This window comes from Microcebus murinus, chromosome X (genome assembly GCF_040939455.1).
Source record: "Microcebus murinus isolate Inina chromosome X, M.murinus_Inina_mat1.0, whole genome shotgun sequence".
NCBI lineage: Eukaryota > Metazoa > Chordata > Mammalia > Primates > Cheirogaleidae > Microcebus > Microcebus murinus.
Window position 1 is genome coordinate 38,757,981 of NC_134136.1, and position 15,928 is coordinate 38,773,908.

The window sequence follows — 15,928 nt, forward strand, 5'->3', positions numbered from 1 at the left end:
CATAAAGGCCGGGAGGGGAAATATGGAATTATACTATTGTTAGGTTTCTAAATTATATGTGAAGTGGCATAAATTCACTTGAAGGTAGAATGTAATCACTGAAAAAATGTTTTCTGGCCAGGCACAGTGGCTCACGTTTGTAATCCTAGCACTTTGGGAAACCAACATGAGAGAATCACTTGAAGCCAGGAGTTCAAGACCAGCCTGAGCAAGAGCAAGACCCTGTCTCTACAAAAAATTAAAAAATTAGCCAGGCATGATGGCACTTGCCTGTAGTCCCAGCTACTGAGGAGGCTGAGGCAGGAGGATAACTCTAGACCAGGAGTTTGAGGTTGCAGTGATCTATGATGACACCACTGAACTCTAGTCTGGGTGATAGAGTGAGACTCTGTCTAAAAAAAAGAGAGAAAGTTTTCTATAAACCCTGAAACAACTTCTAAAATAGAAAAATAAAAGTCATACCAAATAAGTCAAAAACAAAAATAAAATGTGATCATAAAAAATACACAATTCATCCAAAAGATAGTAGAAAAGAGGAAAAGGGGAACAAAGAACAGATGAAATAAATAGAAGACAAATGGCAACATGGTACACTAAAAACTAACCATATCATTAATCCCACTTAGAAATAAATGGTCTAATCTTCCTAATTAACAGGCAGATATTCTCAGATTGGATAAAATAAGAGCAAGACACAATTATACGCTGCTTTCAACTTTACGTATAAACATTTTAAATATAAAGGCACAAATAGGTTAAAAGTAAAAGGATAAAATGTGACATGCCATGCTAACACTAGCCAAAAGAAAGCTGATATATCTGTATTAATGTCAGGCAAAGTTAATTTCAAATCAAAGAATATTACAGTCATAAAGAAGGTCACCTCATAATGATAAAGGGGTCAATTCTTCAGGAGGACATGACAACTCTAAATGTTTGTGCCCCTAATAAAAGAGCTTAAAAATACATGAAGCAAAAACTGGTGGAACTTCAAAAAGAAATGTACAAATCCACAGTATAGTTGGATATTTCAATATCTTTCTCTTAATAATTTACAGAACAAGTAGAAATAAATTCAGCAAGATTATAATAGATTTGAACAACACTATCAATAAATGTGACTGGATTGACATGTATAGAACATTCTACCCAACAACATATGACATGCTCTCAAGTGCACATGGAACATTTATCAAGGTAGACCATATTCTTGGACATAAAGCAAGTCTCAATAAATGTAAAAGGATTCAAGTGATATAATGTATATTTTTTACCACAATGGAAATAAATTAGAAATTGATAACAGAAATGTCTAAGAAAATTTCCCAAATATTTGAAAATCAAACAACACACTTCTAAAAAACCCATGAGTCAAAGAAGAGATCAAAGAGAAGTCAGAAAATATTTTGAACTGAATGAAAATGAGAACACGACATATCAGAATTTGTGGTATGTAGCTAGAAGTATTTTAGAAAGGTCTTAAATTGATTACTTTGGCTTCCAACTTTAAAAACTGGAAAAAGAAGAGCAATTAAACCCAAAGTAATCAGAAGAAAAGAAATAATGAAGTTTGAAGTATAAATAATATAGGAAACAGGAAAACTATGGAGGAAAACAATGAAACCAAAGGTGAGGTCTTTGAGATCACAGAAATTGATAAACCTCTAGTAAGATTGATCAGGAAAGAAAAAGAACATACATTTCCAACATCAAGAATAAGAAAGGGCACAGCACTCCTGATTCTACTGTCATTAAAAGGCTATTAAGGGAATATTATGAATAACTTTGTGCCAATATATTTGACAATTTAGATAAAATGGAAAAACTTCTTGAAAGACACAAACTATCAAAGCTCCCTAGAGAAGAAATGGGCAACCTTAATAGCGATGTACCTGTTAAAGAAATTAAATTTGGTTAAAAACCTTCCTACAAATATATTTCTAGGCCCAGACGCCTTCACTGGCAAATATTACCAAATATTTAAGGAAGAAATAATACCAAATCTACTACTAATTTTCTTGAGGAAAATAATAGAGGGGGAAATATTTCCCAACTCATTTTATGAGGCTAGGTTTACCCTGATACCAGAACCAGAAAAAGATGTAGCCAAAAACGAAAACTACCAATCACTATTCTTCATGAATATTGATGGGGAAATGTCTAAAGAAAATGTTTGAAAACAAAATCCAGCAATATATTAAAAGTATAAACATCATTGCCATGTGGGATTTATTCCAGGAATGTAGGGTTGGTTGAGAATTTAAAAATGAATGTAATTCACCATATTAACAAATTAAAAGAGAAAACCCATATGATCATCTCAAGAGATAAAGAAAAAGCATTTAACAAACCCCTCCATCCTTTCCTGATTAAAAAAAAAAAAAAAAAACTCTTGGCAAACTAGAAATAGAAGTGAACTCCCTCAACCTAATAAAGTGCAGCTAAAAACCTATAGCTGACATCATATATAATGATGAAAGACTGAATATGTTTCCCATTAGATCAGGTACAAGGCAAGGATGTCTTCTTTAGCTTCTATTCGACATTGTACTGGTGGCTCTAGACAGTGCAATTAAGCAAGAAAAAAAGATAAAAGGCATTCAGATTTGGAAAGGAAGAGAAAGAAATCTTTTTATTGCAAGATGATATTGCTACCTTTTTAGGAAATCTGATAGAATCTACAGAAAAGCTACTCAAATTAATAAGTGAGTTTATAACAATGTTGCCAGATACAGAGTCAATATATAGAAATCAGGTATATCAATCAGTAAATGAAATCCTAAAAGATACCATTTATAGTTACACAAAAATATGAAGTGCTTAAAGATGAATCTGACAGAAGATATGAAAGACCTATACATTGAAAACTATAAAACATTGTGGAAAGAAACTAAAGATAATTTAAATAAATGGAGAAATATACTTTCTTCATTGCTCTGAAGTGTAAATATTGTTAAAATGTCAAGCCTTTGGCCGGGCGCGGTGGCTCATGCCTGTAATCCTAGCTCTCTGGGAGGCCGAGGCAGGCAGATTGCTCAAGGTCAGGAGTTCAAAACCAGCCTGAGCAAGAGCGAGACCCCGTCTCTACCATAAATAGAAAGAAACTAATTGGCCAACTGATATATATATAAAAAATGAGCCGGGCATGGTGGCGCATGCCTGTAGTCCCAGCTACTCGGGAGGCTGAGGCAGAAGGATTGCTCGAGCCTAGGAGATTGAGGTTGCTGTGAGCTAGGCTGACGCCACGGCACTCACTCTAGCCTGGACAACAAAGCGAGACTCTGTCTCAAAAAAAAAAAATGTCAAGCCTTCTCAAATTGATCTATAGAATAAATGCAGTTCCAATCAAAATCCTGGCAAGCTTTTTTTGTAGAAATTGACAAGCTGATTCTAAAATTCATATAGAAGACTAGGCCAGGCATGGTGGTGTGTGCCTGTAGTCCCTACCTGGCAGTCTAAAGTGGGAAGATCACATGAGGCTAGGGGTTTGAGATGAGTCTGAGCAATAAAATGAGATTCAGTCTCATTAAAGAAAAAGGTCTAAAGGGCATAAAAGACCTAGGATAGCCTCCAGACAGCTTTGAAAAGGGAAAAATTGAAGGTCAACCCTGACTGATTTCAAGACTTACTAAGCTACAATAATCAAAACATTATGGTATTGGCCAGGGGTAGTGGCTCACGCCTGTAATCCTAGCACTTTGGGAGGCCAAGGCGGGCGGATTGCTCAAGGTCAGGAGTTCGAAACCAGCCTGAGCGAGACCCCGTCTCTACCAAAAATAAAAATAAATTAATTGACCAACTAAAAATATATATACAAAAAATTAGCTGGGCATGGTGGCGCATGCCTGTAGTCCCAGCTACTCGGGAGGCTGAGGCAGTAGGATCGCTGAGCCCTGGAGATTGAGGTTGCTGTGAGCTAGGCTGACGCCACGGCACTCACTCTAGCCTGGGCAACAAAGTGAGACTCTGTCTCAAAAAAAACAAAAAAAACATTATGGTATTGACATAAAGATAAATAGATCAATGGAACAAAATAGAGAGTCCAGATATCAACCTACACACACACACATATATGTAGTATATAGATAGTTGGTTTGTTTTTTTTTTACAAAGGTACAAAGGCAATGTAGTGGAGAAAGGATAATCTTTTCAACAAATCGTACTGAAACAATTGGATATTCATATGCAAAAACATGAACTTCAATTCATACCGCAAAACATATGTAAAATTAACTAAAAGTGGATTACAAATCTAAATGTAAAATCTTAATCTGTAAAATTCCTAAAAGAAAACATAGGAGAAAATCTTTATGACCTTGAGTTAGGCAGAGTTTTTGGATATAACCTAAAAAGCATGATCCATAATAGAATAAATTAACAAAATCTTCATTGAAATTTAAAATTCTGCTCTTCTCAAGGCATTCTTCAAGGAATCACTGGGAAAAATCCTTATGAATAATAATCTGAGAAATAACTTGTGTCCAGAGTATATCAAGAACTCTCAAACCTCAATAATAAGAAGGGGACAGGCGAGCAGGGCGGGGAGCCGTGTTAGGGGGAAGAGCGGGCGGCGCCGCCACTTCCCAGTCTCCGCGAGGCCGGAGCACCTATGGGCGGCAGAGCCTCTGCCAAGCTTCTTTGACCGCCTGTGGGGGCCCTGGCTGGGGGACTCAGACCCCGCCTGTGCGGGACTTGTCGCTGCCTCCCCTTTCAAGAGTTTTCTTGGAGGCTTTTTTGGTCCGATTTGTGAGATCGATCTTGTCCTTAATGATGGAGAAACCAGGGAAATGGCAGAAATGAAAACTGAAGATGGCAAAGTAGAAAAACACTATCTCTTCTATGATGGAGAATCTGTTTCAGGCAAGGTAAACCTAGCCTTTAAGCAACCTGGAAAGAGGCTAGAGCACTAAGGAATTAGAATTGAATTTGTAGGTCAAATTGAACTTTTCAATGACTAGAGTAATACTCATGAATTTGTAAACCTAGTGAAAGAACTAGCCCTACCTGGAGAACTGACTCAGAGCAGAAGTTATGATTTTGAATTTATGCAAGTTGAAAAGCCATATGAATCTTTCATTGGTGCCAATGTTCGCTTGAGGTATTTTCTTAAAGTGACAATAGTAAGAAGACTGACAGACTTGGTAAAAGAATATGATCTTATTGTTCACCAACTTGCCACCTATCCTGATGTTAACAACTCTATTAAGATGGAAGTGGGCATTGGAGGTTGCCTACATATAGAATTTGAATATAATAAATCAAAGTATCATTTAAAGGGTGTGATTGTTGGAAAAATTTACTTCTTATTAGTAAGAATAAAAATACAACATATGGAGTTACAACTGATCAAAAAAGAGATCACAGGAATTGGACCCAGTACCACAACAGAAACAGAAACAATCGCCAAATATGAAATAATGGATGGTGCTCCAGTAAAAGGTGAATCAATTCCAATAAGACTATTTTTAGCAGGATATGACCCAACTCCAACAATGAGAGATGTAAACAAAAAATTTTCAGTAGGGTACTTTTTGAATCTAGTGCTTGTTGATGAGGAAGACAGAAGGTACTTCAAGCAGCAGGAGATCATTTTATGGAGAAAAGCTCCTGAAAAACTGAGGAAACAGAGAACAAACTTTCACCAGCGATTTGAATCTCCAGAATCACAGGCATCTGCTGAACAGCCTGAAATGTGAACTGAATAGGAGAAAAAAAGAAAAACAAAAAGCTCCTATAACCATTGAGATTAAGTTCAGCAGGTTAAAGATGGTTGCAGCACATAGGAGGGAAAAGGCCAAAACTCCATATATATTAGTCTTCCTTCATATTATACAGTGCTGCATTTATTTTATGATATAATGAAATGTTCTTCATGTATATACATTTTAAAAAGTGCTTTCTTTGAAACACTGGAACTTTCTTAAGCTGCCTTTTTTTTACTGCACATTTTGATTTGATGATAAGCACTCAGATATGCATCAGCATAAATATTAAAGATTTTCATGTGAAAATTTGGGGAAGGGGGATTCAGGAGGACCTGTGAAGCATGTAGTTATCTAGATCTGGACAACTTCATGTTTATCTAACTGGAACTTTGGCTAGTTCAAACTCACATTTAAACTTCACCCAGGCTTTTACTTTTTTAAACACTAAATTCAAGTCATTTGTTTAGAAGTTTCTAAAAAAGGTTGCAGTCATCCGTTCATATACATAGAGTCTGATCTCAAATACACTAAATGTGGTGTGGGAACCAAAATGAAGCCTGCTGTATGGAAACTACTTTAACTTATAGTTCATTGGTTTTTTTTTACCAATATTTTTTATATACTTCAGCGCAAGTTTTGTCAGTTAACCTTACTTGATGAGTAAGCTAAATAATCCAAATTACACTTCTTTAATCCTGTTTTACTACTATGGTACTTTGATAAAATGGTCAGTAACCAACTTCTTTACTGGAAAAACCTTCCATGTACTATGTGCTGGAACATCTATTTTAAATGTGGATATCTATGAATGGTAATGTTTTCCTTCATTTAAGTGCCTATTCAGAGTTACAGAATTTTAAAATGCCAAATATTTTCATGATCACTTGCATGTAGTAATCTAGAAAATATTCAAGAGATTTTGAAAACCAATTGTATTTAACCAGCCTCAAATTGTGCAACATGATGTATAATAAAGAATTTGAAACAGAAAGAAAAAAAAGAAGACAACTCAACTAAAAAATGGGCACTGGTTAAGGAGAAATTTGTACTTGCATAAGCTGTTTGCTTGTATGTAATCTGAGATCCTTTTTGGAGGGCAATTCAGCAGAATAAAAAAAATTAAATGTACTTTACTCTTCAATACAGCAAGCTCTTTGTAAATACTGTATTTTTCCTAGAAACATAATCTGCCAATGTACACAAATAGGCATGTATACAAATGTGTATTGAAACATTGTTTATAATAGCAAAAGTGAACACAATCTAAGTGTCCATCAATAGAAGAATGGTGAATAAATTATGATTCACCCATCATCATCCATATCACACTGAACTATAATCCAGCAGTTAAAATGAATGAGAACTATGTGCCCTAACATGAAAGGAATTCTGAGCCCCATTGGTAGACTAAGACAGTAAGTTGCAGAATAAATGCACAATGTTCCCCTAGAACAAAATGAAGCCATCTAGTTAGTTGTATATGTACAGGTATGTATGAAAACTTATTTGAATAATCTGGAATGACACATGTCAGACTTTCTACTAAAAGAAGAGGAAGGTGGACACACATGATTGCAAAGGGGGCGTTTACTTTATATGCTATTTTTTAATAGCAGCTATATTGAGATACAATTTATATAACATACAATTCACACATTTAAAATGTGCATTTCAATGGTTTTCATTATATTCATAGGAAATTAGGTTTCCAAAGGTTAAGTGGCTCACACCAGATCACAGCTAATTTCAAGCAACTGCTGTCTGGCTCCAAGGTCCATTTCTTTCATCATTACGCTATGCTACCAATTTCAATGGCCTTCTGGTAAGGGTATACTGTTACAACCAAAATAGTATTACAGTCATGAAATAGGGAGTAGGTTCATGATCAATCCCATAGCAATGGTGTCAAGAGTGTGTTTGAGGATTGGTAATGGGTATATTAATCTGCTGGACATTCCAGATATACACTTGACCAGAGCATAAATACTCCAAGTGCTTCTGTAATAGCTGGCATTGTGACAAATATGGAACTAGCATAAGTCCCCGTATTCTCGGATCAAAGTTTTGAATAGGCCACTATGGCAGAGTCAACGATTCTACCAGGACATGATGCCAGCGTATAGTTAGCATTGACCCTTCCATCTCCCCTGCATTAAAGTATTCTGGCCCCTCGGTCAGTGTTCCTGCATGGAGGATTTGCCTGTTGTCCATTTCACTTGCCTCAGTCTGATGCACTTGAGTATAGCTAATAGGCCAGAGGACCTTTTTAGGTTGGTGCTTGGGCTGCAGCCAGACTTATATGATTGAGCATCTACTCAACAGGATGCAATGGATGTGAAAATACTACCTTTTCTAAAACAGTGCCATTTCATCTGGGAAAAGTGAGCTTCCTTCAACAGCATCGTGATACACAGGTTCTGCTATATTATTGTAGGTGCAGAAACCTTCATGCCTCAAAGGTAGCCTTGATTGCCAGCAGTTCCTGTTCCTATGCTCAGTAATTAACCTCAACCTTAACTGGGCCATTTTCCCAGAAAGAGAGGCATGTGAGTAAAGTGCTTGGGCAGTGGTCTTCTTGTAATAGGATCACTTCTATCTCAATACTGGAGGTGTCAATTTAGATTATACAAGGCCAGGTTGGCTCGGGTTAGGCCAAGATCAAGGCAGAAAGATTTTTTTTCCATTGCTTTACTGAGGTGTAATGGACATAAATTATGCTGCACAAACTTCAAACTTCAAATAATTACCATTTTTTCTTTTCTGTTCTTTTTTTCTTTTTTTGCTAATCTTTATTTTTTCTTGTCTCACAGCACTAGTTGGAATCTCCAGTATAAAGCTGAATAGGAGTTGTTCTAGGAGTATATATGCTGTTTGTTTTTCCATTCTTTACATACTTCACTTAGGATAATGGTCTCCAGCTCCTCCAGATTGTTGCAAAAGGCATTAAGTCATCCTTTTTCATGGCTGAGTAGTATTTCACAGTATACATATACCACATTTTGTTAACCCAATCATGAATTGATGGGCATTTGGGTTGATTCCACATCTTTATAATTGTGAATTGTGCTGCAATAAATATTTGAGAACAGGTGTCTTTTTGATAAAATGACTTCTTTTCGTCTGGGTAAATACCCAGTACTGGGATTGCTGGATCAAATGGTTCTTTGAAGAATCTTCATACTATTTTCCATAGAGGTTGTACTAATTTGCAGTCCAACCAACAGTGTGCAAGCATTTTCTCTCTGAATCCACACCAGCATCTATCATTTTGGGAATTTTTAATAAAAGCCATTCTGACTAGGATAAGATGATAGCTCATTGTGGTTTTAATTTGCATTTCCCCGATGATTAGCATATTTTGTATGTTTTTTTGGCCATTTGTCTATCTTCTTTTGAGAAGCTTCTGTTCATGTCATTTGCTCACTTTTTAATGGGGTTTAATTGACTTTTTTCTTGCTGATTTATTTGAATTCTTTGTAGATTCTGGTTATTTGTCCTTTATTGGCTGTACAGCTTACAAATATTTTCTCCCATTCTGTAGGCTGTCTATTTGTTTTATTGGTTATTCCCTTGGCTGTGCAGAAGCCTTTTAACTTAATCAAGTCTCATTTATTTATTTTTGTTGTTGCTGTGATTGCCATTGGAGTCTTCTTCATAAATTCTTTGCCTACACTGACATCTAGAAGAGTTTTTCCAACATTTTCTTCTATAATTCTTATGGTTTCATGCCTTACATTTTATCCATCTTGAATTAAGTTTTGTGAGTGGTGAGTTATATGGATCCTGTTTCATTTTTTTGCATGTGGCTATCTCAATGATTCCAGCACCATTAATTGAATAGGGATTCTTTTCCCCATAGTATATTATTGTATGGTTTGTCAAATATCAGTTGGCCATGTGTGGATGGTTTTATATGAGGGTTTTCTGTTCTGTTCCATTGGTCTATGTCTCTATTTTTGTGCTAATATCATGCTGTTGTGGTTACTATATCCTTGTGGTATAGTTCGAAGTCTGGTAATGTAATGCTTCCTGATTTGTTCTTCATGGGTAAGATTGCTTTGGTTCTTCGGTCTCTTTTCTGGGTCCAAACAAAGCATAGAGTTATTTTTTCTAGATCTATAAAATATGACATTGGTATTTTGTTGGGGATTGCATTGAATCTTTAAGTCACTTTGGATAGTATGGACATTTTAACAATTTGATTCTACTGGTCCATGAACATATGTTTTTCCATTTGTTTGTATCATCTACGATTTATTTCCTCAGTGTTTCATAGTTCTCTATGTACAGATCTTTCACTTCCTTGGTTAAGTATATTCCTAGGTATTTTATTTTCTTTGCAGCAATTGTTAATGGTATGGAGTCTTTGACTTGATTCTCAGCTTGAATGTTATTGGTGTATGGGAATGCTACTGATTTGTGTACATTGATTTTGTAACCTGAGACTTTGCTGAGTGTATATATTTTTAAATCCAAGTTTCAAATGTGTTGACATGAAGCTCTTCATATTATTTTATTATTATCTTTTTTTTTTTTTTTTTGAGACAGAGTCTCGCTTTGTTGCCCAGGCTAGAGTGAGTGCCATGCGTCAGCCTAGCTCACAGCAACCTCAAACTCCTGGCTCAAGCAATCCTCCTGCCTCAGCCTCCCAAGTAGCCGGGACTACAGGCATTCGCCACCATGCCCGGCTAATTTTTTGTATATATTAGTTGGCCAATTAATTTCTTTCTATTTATAGTAGAGACGGGGTCTCGCTCTTGCTCAGGCTGGTTTCGAACTCCTGACCTTGAGCAATCCGCCCGCCTTGGCCTCCCAGAGAGCTAGGATTACAGGCGTGAGCCACTGAGCCCGGCCATATTTTATTATTATCTTTTTAATCTCTGCAGCATCTGTAATTATTTCTCACTTTTTAATTATATATATATGTATAATGTTTGTGCTACCAGTCTTTTTCCCCTTGATTAATCTTGCTAGAAGTTTATCTATTTTGTCATTTCAAAGAAACAACTCTTTGTTTAGTTAATATTATTATATATTTGTTTTATATTTCATTCACTTTTATTCATATCTTCATTACTTCTGTCCTTCTACTTTTGGGGGGATTATTCTGATATTTTTTCTCTAATTTCTTAAATTCAATGTTTAACCAATTCTGAACCTTCCTTCTAGTGTGAGAACTTTTAAGTATATTCATTTCCTCCTTTTTTTAAAATTTTTTTATTTCAGGAAATACAAACATTTGTATGTTTGGAGGTACAAACATTTTGGTTATATGTTATGACTTTGCCACACCCAAACCATGATTTGAGACGTGCCCTCTCCCCCCTACAATGCTCACCATGTCCATTAGTTGTGAGTTTACCCACCCCCAACCCCACCACCCCCAAAGAATATTATTACTGTGTGAGCACCTTAGTGTTGATCAGTCAGTGCCAATCTGAGGGTGAGTACATGTGGAGCCTATTCTTCCATTCTTGTGATACCTCACTTTGGAGGATAGGCTCAAGATCTATCCAGCATAATACAAGAGATGCTAGATCGGCATTGTTTCTTATAATTGAGTAGTATTTCATTGTATACATATACCATATTTTATTAATCTACTCATGGATTGACGGCCTCTTGGGTTGTTTCCACATCCTTCCTATAGTGAATTGTGCTGCCATAAATATTCAAGTGCAGATGTCTTTATTATAGAATGACTTGTGTCACTTTAGCTCATCCCACAAGTTTTGATATGTAGTATTTTTATTATCTTTCAGTTCTAAGTATTCAGTTCCAAATATAACTTTCATTATTAATTGTCATACCTATAAATTATCTAATATTGTGTTTTAAGTTTTCATGCATATGGCTTTTTCCTAGTCATATTTTTAGAGTGATTTATAACTTAATTGTATTATAATTACAAAAGGTGGTGTGACATAACAATTTTTGAAATTTGTTGAAACTAGCATGTGGTTAATTTTTGTTTATGTTCCATATGTGGTTGAAAATAATGTGTATTCTCTGTTTGCTGGAATTATCTATATGTGTCTTTTACATCTAGCTTGTTAATTATGTTGTTCAAATATTTTATGTCTTTACTGATATTCTTCTGCTTGATCTATCAGTTACTGAGAAAGATGTGCTAAAATCTCCAACTGTGATAGAGGGTTTATCAATTTTTTGGTTATTTATCTGTCGATTTTAGTTTTAAAAAAGTTTGAATGTATGTTTTGAGAGTCCTCAGTTAAATTGAGCTTCCAGCACCAAAACAGCTAGCAGTCCTGCTCTAGTAAGAAACAAAGGGGAGCTGGACATGGGCGTTTACTGTGTGCTCTTCAGGGGATACTACTTTTACCTAGTGGAAGACCTTATGCCTAGTTGTCCAACCTACAATTAGGGGGTCCCTCACATGGGAAACTTGTTTTTACTGGAAGACAATGCCCTTGTGATTCTTGTTTGACCCATGTCCAGTGTATGCCTACCTGATTATTGCTTTGGCACTGAGAGCCTGACGTTGTATTCTTTCAGACATCCTGGGGAAAACCCAGCCCGGGGGAGCCCCTACTTCTTCAGATGTAAGGCACAAATTAAATATACTACCACAATAGAAAAGAAATTCAAAGGTTTTTGCCTACAGATCTTGGGCAAGGAAGGTGTAATGAGTCAGGAAGGCATCCTCCAAGATCCTTACATCTTGGGTCATGTGAGACAAGAATGAAGAGTTAGGCAGAGAGAGAGAGAAAAGCACGTGGCAACTAGCAGTATATATAAGGGAACAGGGTGTGGGTTACTTTAAGTTCATTGGGAAATGCCTGAATGGTCTCTTTAAAAGAAGCGATGGGAAAGTGGGGAGCCCACTGTGCTGGTCAAGAGAGATGCCTTTAAGTTCTTATATCTGGCCATGGGCTCAAGCCATTTGGTTGTGGTGTAGAACTAGAAACTGTGTCAAGGACGACTGAGCCCTGCTTCTGGTCTGAGAAAGGTAAACTTGTATTCAAAATGGATGCCAAAGCAACATAAAATTATAAGAATTTACTATACTATGTTAATAGATGATTACACATTTGGAATTGTTACATCTTACTGGTGAATTTACTTTTTCCATTATGAAGTGACTCTCTACCCCTTGAGATCCCTTTGCCTTACATTTTAAAATCTGATATTAAAATAGCTACTTCAGCTTTCTTTTGGTTAGTTTTTGCCTAGTGCTTCAGGAAAACCGTTTTATCCTCTGTTCTTGCAATGCAACAATCATCAACACAGAAGACTTCTGTGAACAAATGTAGGCTCTTTTCCCCAGCACACCAAGCAGTGGACAACAGCTGGGTGTCCTCTAATTCACATCTGACACTATCCATCTGGAGATAGTGTCAGATCCCAAAAGGTGAAGGCTAAGTCCCCAAAACGGCACCCCCCCCCCAGACACCAGTGGCAGGTCTAGGCCTCCAGAACTTCTGATATACCAGCTTCAAGTTGGGGTTTCCATGATACCCTCCTTGGGTTTGATGAATTTGCTAGAGCAACTCACAGAGCTCAGGGAAGCACTTACCTTTACCAGTTTATTATAGAGGATATTACAAAGGATACAGAAAAAGAGACGCATAGGCAAGGTATGGAAGAAGGAGAGTGGAGCTGCCAAGCTCTCCCTGGGCACGCCACCCTCCAGGAACCTCCACGTGTTCAGCTATCAGGAAGCTCTCTGAATCCAGTCCTCTTGGGTTTTCATGGCAGCTTCATTACACAGGCGTGATTGACAACCATGTAGAAATGCTACTGGACAAAAAGCACATGATCTAACCCAGCAAAGCCTGTCTGTTTAGATTCTTTATGGCCTCTCTGAACAGCATTCCTTCCTCCAGGGTATGGAGCAGGACTCTGTCTGGAATGAGAGTCTTTTGACCAACAATTAGATTAGAGTCGTGCCTTTGGCAGGTGAAAGGAGGACAGGAGAGGGTCAGAGAGAAAGATTCTGTTTCCTAAGGCCTGCTCCTGAGGCCTAAAGCACTCCAACATTAAAACAAGGACTATGGGAGTTATAAGCCAGGAACTGTGGACAAAAACATATATATATATATATATATACATATATATGTATATATATATATATATCATAACACCACACCTAGTAATATCTTTTTCCATTCTTTGATGTTCAGTCTTTCTGCACCCTTATGTTGAAATATGAGGCATTTCTCTTATAAATAGTATGACAGTATACAACTGGATGATTGCTATAGTATGGATATACTATTTGACCCTTCCAAATTTCATTATGAAATTTAATCCCCAGTGTGATAGTGTTGGGAGGTGGGGCCTAGTGGGAGATATTTGGATCATGGGGGCAGATACTTCATGAATGACTTGGTGCCATCCTTTGGGTAATGAGTGAATGCTCACTCTGTTAGTTCCCGTGAAAGCTGGTCATTAAAGAGTCTTGCACCTTTCCCCCCTTGCCATGTGATCTCTATACACATCAGCACCTCTTCACCTTCTGCCATAAGTGGACTCTGTCTTTTTCACGTTTGTATTGTGGAAAATTGTAGATATATAGAGAAGTAGAGAGACTAGTTAATATATCTCAGGGGAACTTTCTAATCTCAGATAACTGTCAACAGCTTAGACAGGAAACATGGTGATAAAACAAAGGAAGGCAAATTAAATTGGGTTGGGATTTTTTAATTCTATTTTTTAAAGGTCAGAGTATTTTAAATCCTTTCTGTTATTTGAAATTACAATAAAGCCTTAATTGACAGGACCCCAACAAACTGGAAACTTTCACTGACTAGATTCTTTCCTAGTATTCTGTTTTGAGTAGAGGTTCATTATAATCTGCTCATAACAGGATTTTATTCTTTAAAAATGCAAGATTCAAGGATTGACCTGGGCTCTGACCACACTCAACCTAGACTCATACCTCTAATATCATTTCCAGTTTTAGGTGCTTGGCATCACAAAGACAATTCTTCATGTCAGTCTTGTTTAAAGTGGCCTCTGGATGAAGCAACTAGGAAAAAAATGACTTGTGAGGAAAAAACTAAAGGAAGAAGAAAGAGGACTGCTTCTTCCTTTCTTACCTCTATTCTTATTTTTATACCATCCCTGTACACCCAGGAAAACATTTCGAATATGAGTTTCTAAGCAGTTCTAAGCTACTCCTGGCTGATGGAGTAGCATGGTATAGTGGAAAGAGCTTTGTGCTTGGAATTCAAGTCACGACTCTTTTTCTTGGGAGCTATGTGCTCTGGGGAAAGTCACTTAACCTTTCTGAGCTTTGGTTTAATTACCTGTAAAACAAAGGGACTGAACTGGAGATAAATAATGTCTCTTAGTGTTCTGGGTTTCTGTTATGTTGTGAATCAGAATTCCCAAAGCCTAGCATTATTCACGGAGAGTCTCATACTGAATGTGATTTGAGAGCACCCAAAGTATTTCTATCCCCATGCAATGCCCAAACTTCTACTGTTAGCGATACATTCATTTCATTGGGTTTAGCATTATCTCCTCCTGTTAGTCTGCCTTTTGAGAAGAGAAGCATGTAAATTGACTTCATCGGGAATGAGTTACTCAGGTCACTTTTTTTCCTGGTTCAGAAAGGCAGGGATTTTGACATTGAGAGCTTGGAAGTGGGAAGGAAAGGGTGCAACACAGAAAGACTGGAAGTGTATCAGAAACAGATTTTACCTCCTTCACAATTTTTCTGCAGCTTGGCTCTGAGCATTGTTATGACTCAACCTCTCTGTGCTTGGCAAGGCTCAAACAAGAATAGGCCCTATTTGGTACCAGATTGGAACAGGGAGTCCCTGGCTAAGTATCAGATTCAGGTATTTTTGATAGATTCTGAATGGAGTTCTTTATTAGGTCTTTTGATAAACAGGAATTTGTTTCACAGAGCCAAAACACCCCTTCGAGTAAAACATGTACATTGTTACAAAGCCATTAACAGGCATATCCTCCCAATCAACCACAGTAACCAAGAGTGGCATGAATCTGGGTCACAATCCACTGCCCAATCCTGAGTGCCCTCATTTTATCATCCTCTTATTCTCTTGGTTCTAGTCTCTTCTAAGTTCCACATTGATCCTGAGTATTGCAGAGAATCTCTCATCTCTATGTGTTCATCATACCTATCTCCTATCATCAACACTTGAGTTCTCTTATCCTGGAGAACAGCAATCTTTTCCTCTGCAGCCCCTCAATGCTGACGCACTATTGATAATAAAGGATTTCTGCCTTTA

At 37.0% G+C, this 15,928-nt stretch overlaps 1 pseudogene; it reads left to right on the top strand.

Annotated features, from left to right (window-relative positions):
- The first annotated feature begins 4,722 nt into the window (after window positions 1–4,722).
- Window positions 4,723–5,994, top strand: LOC105863836 (vacuolar protein sorting-associated protein 26A pseudogene; annotated as a pseudogene).
- Window positions 5,995–15,928: the final 9,934 nt, after the last annotated feature.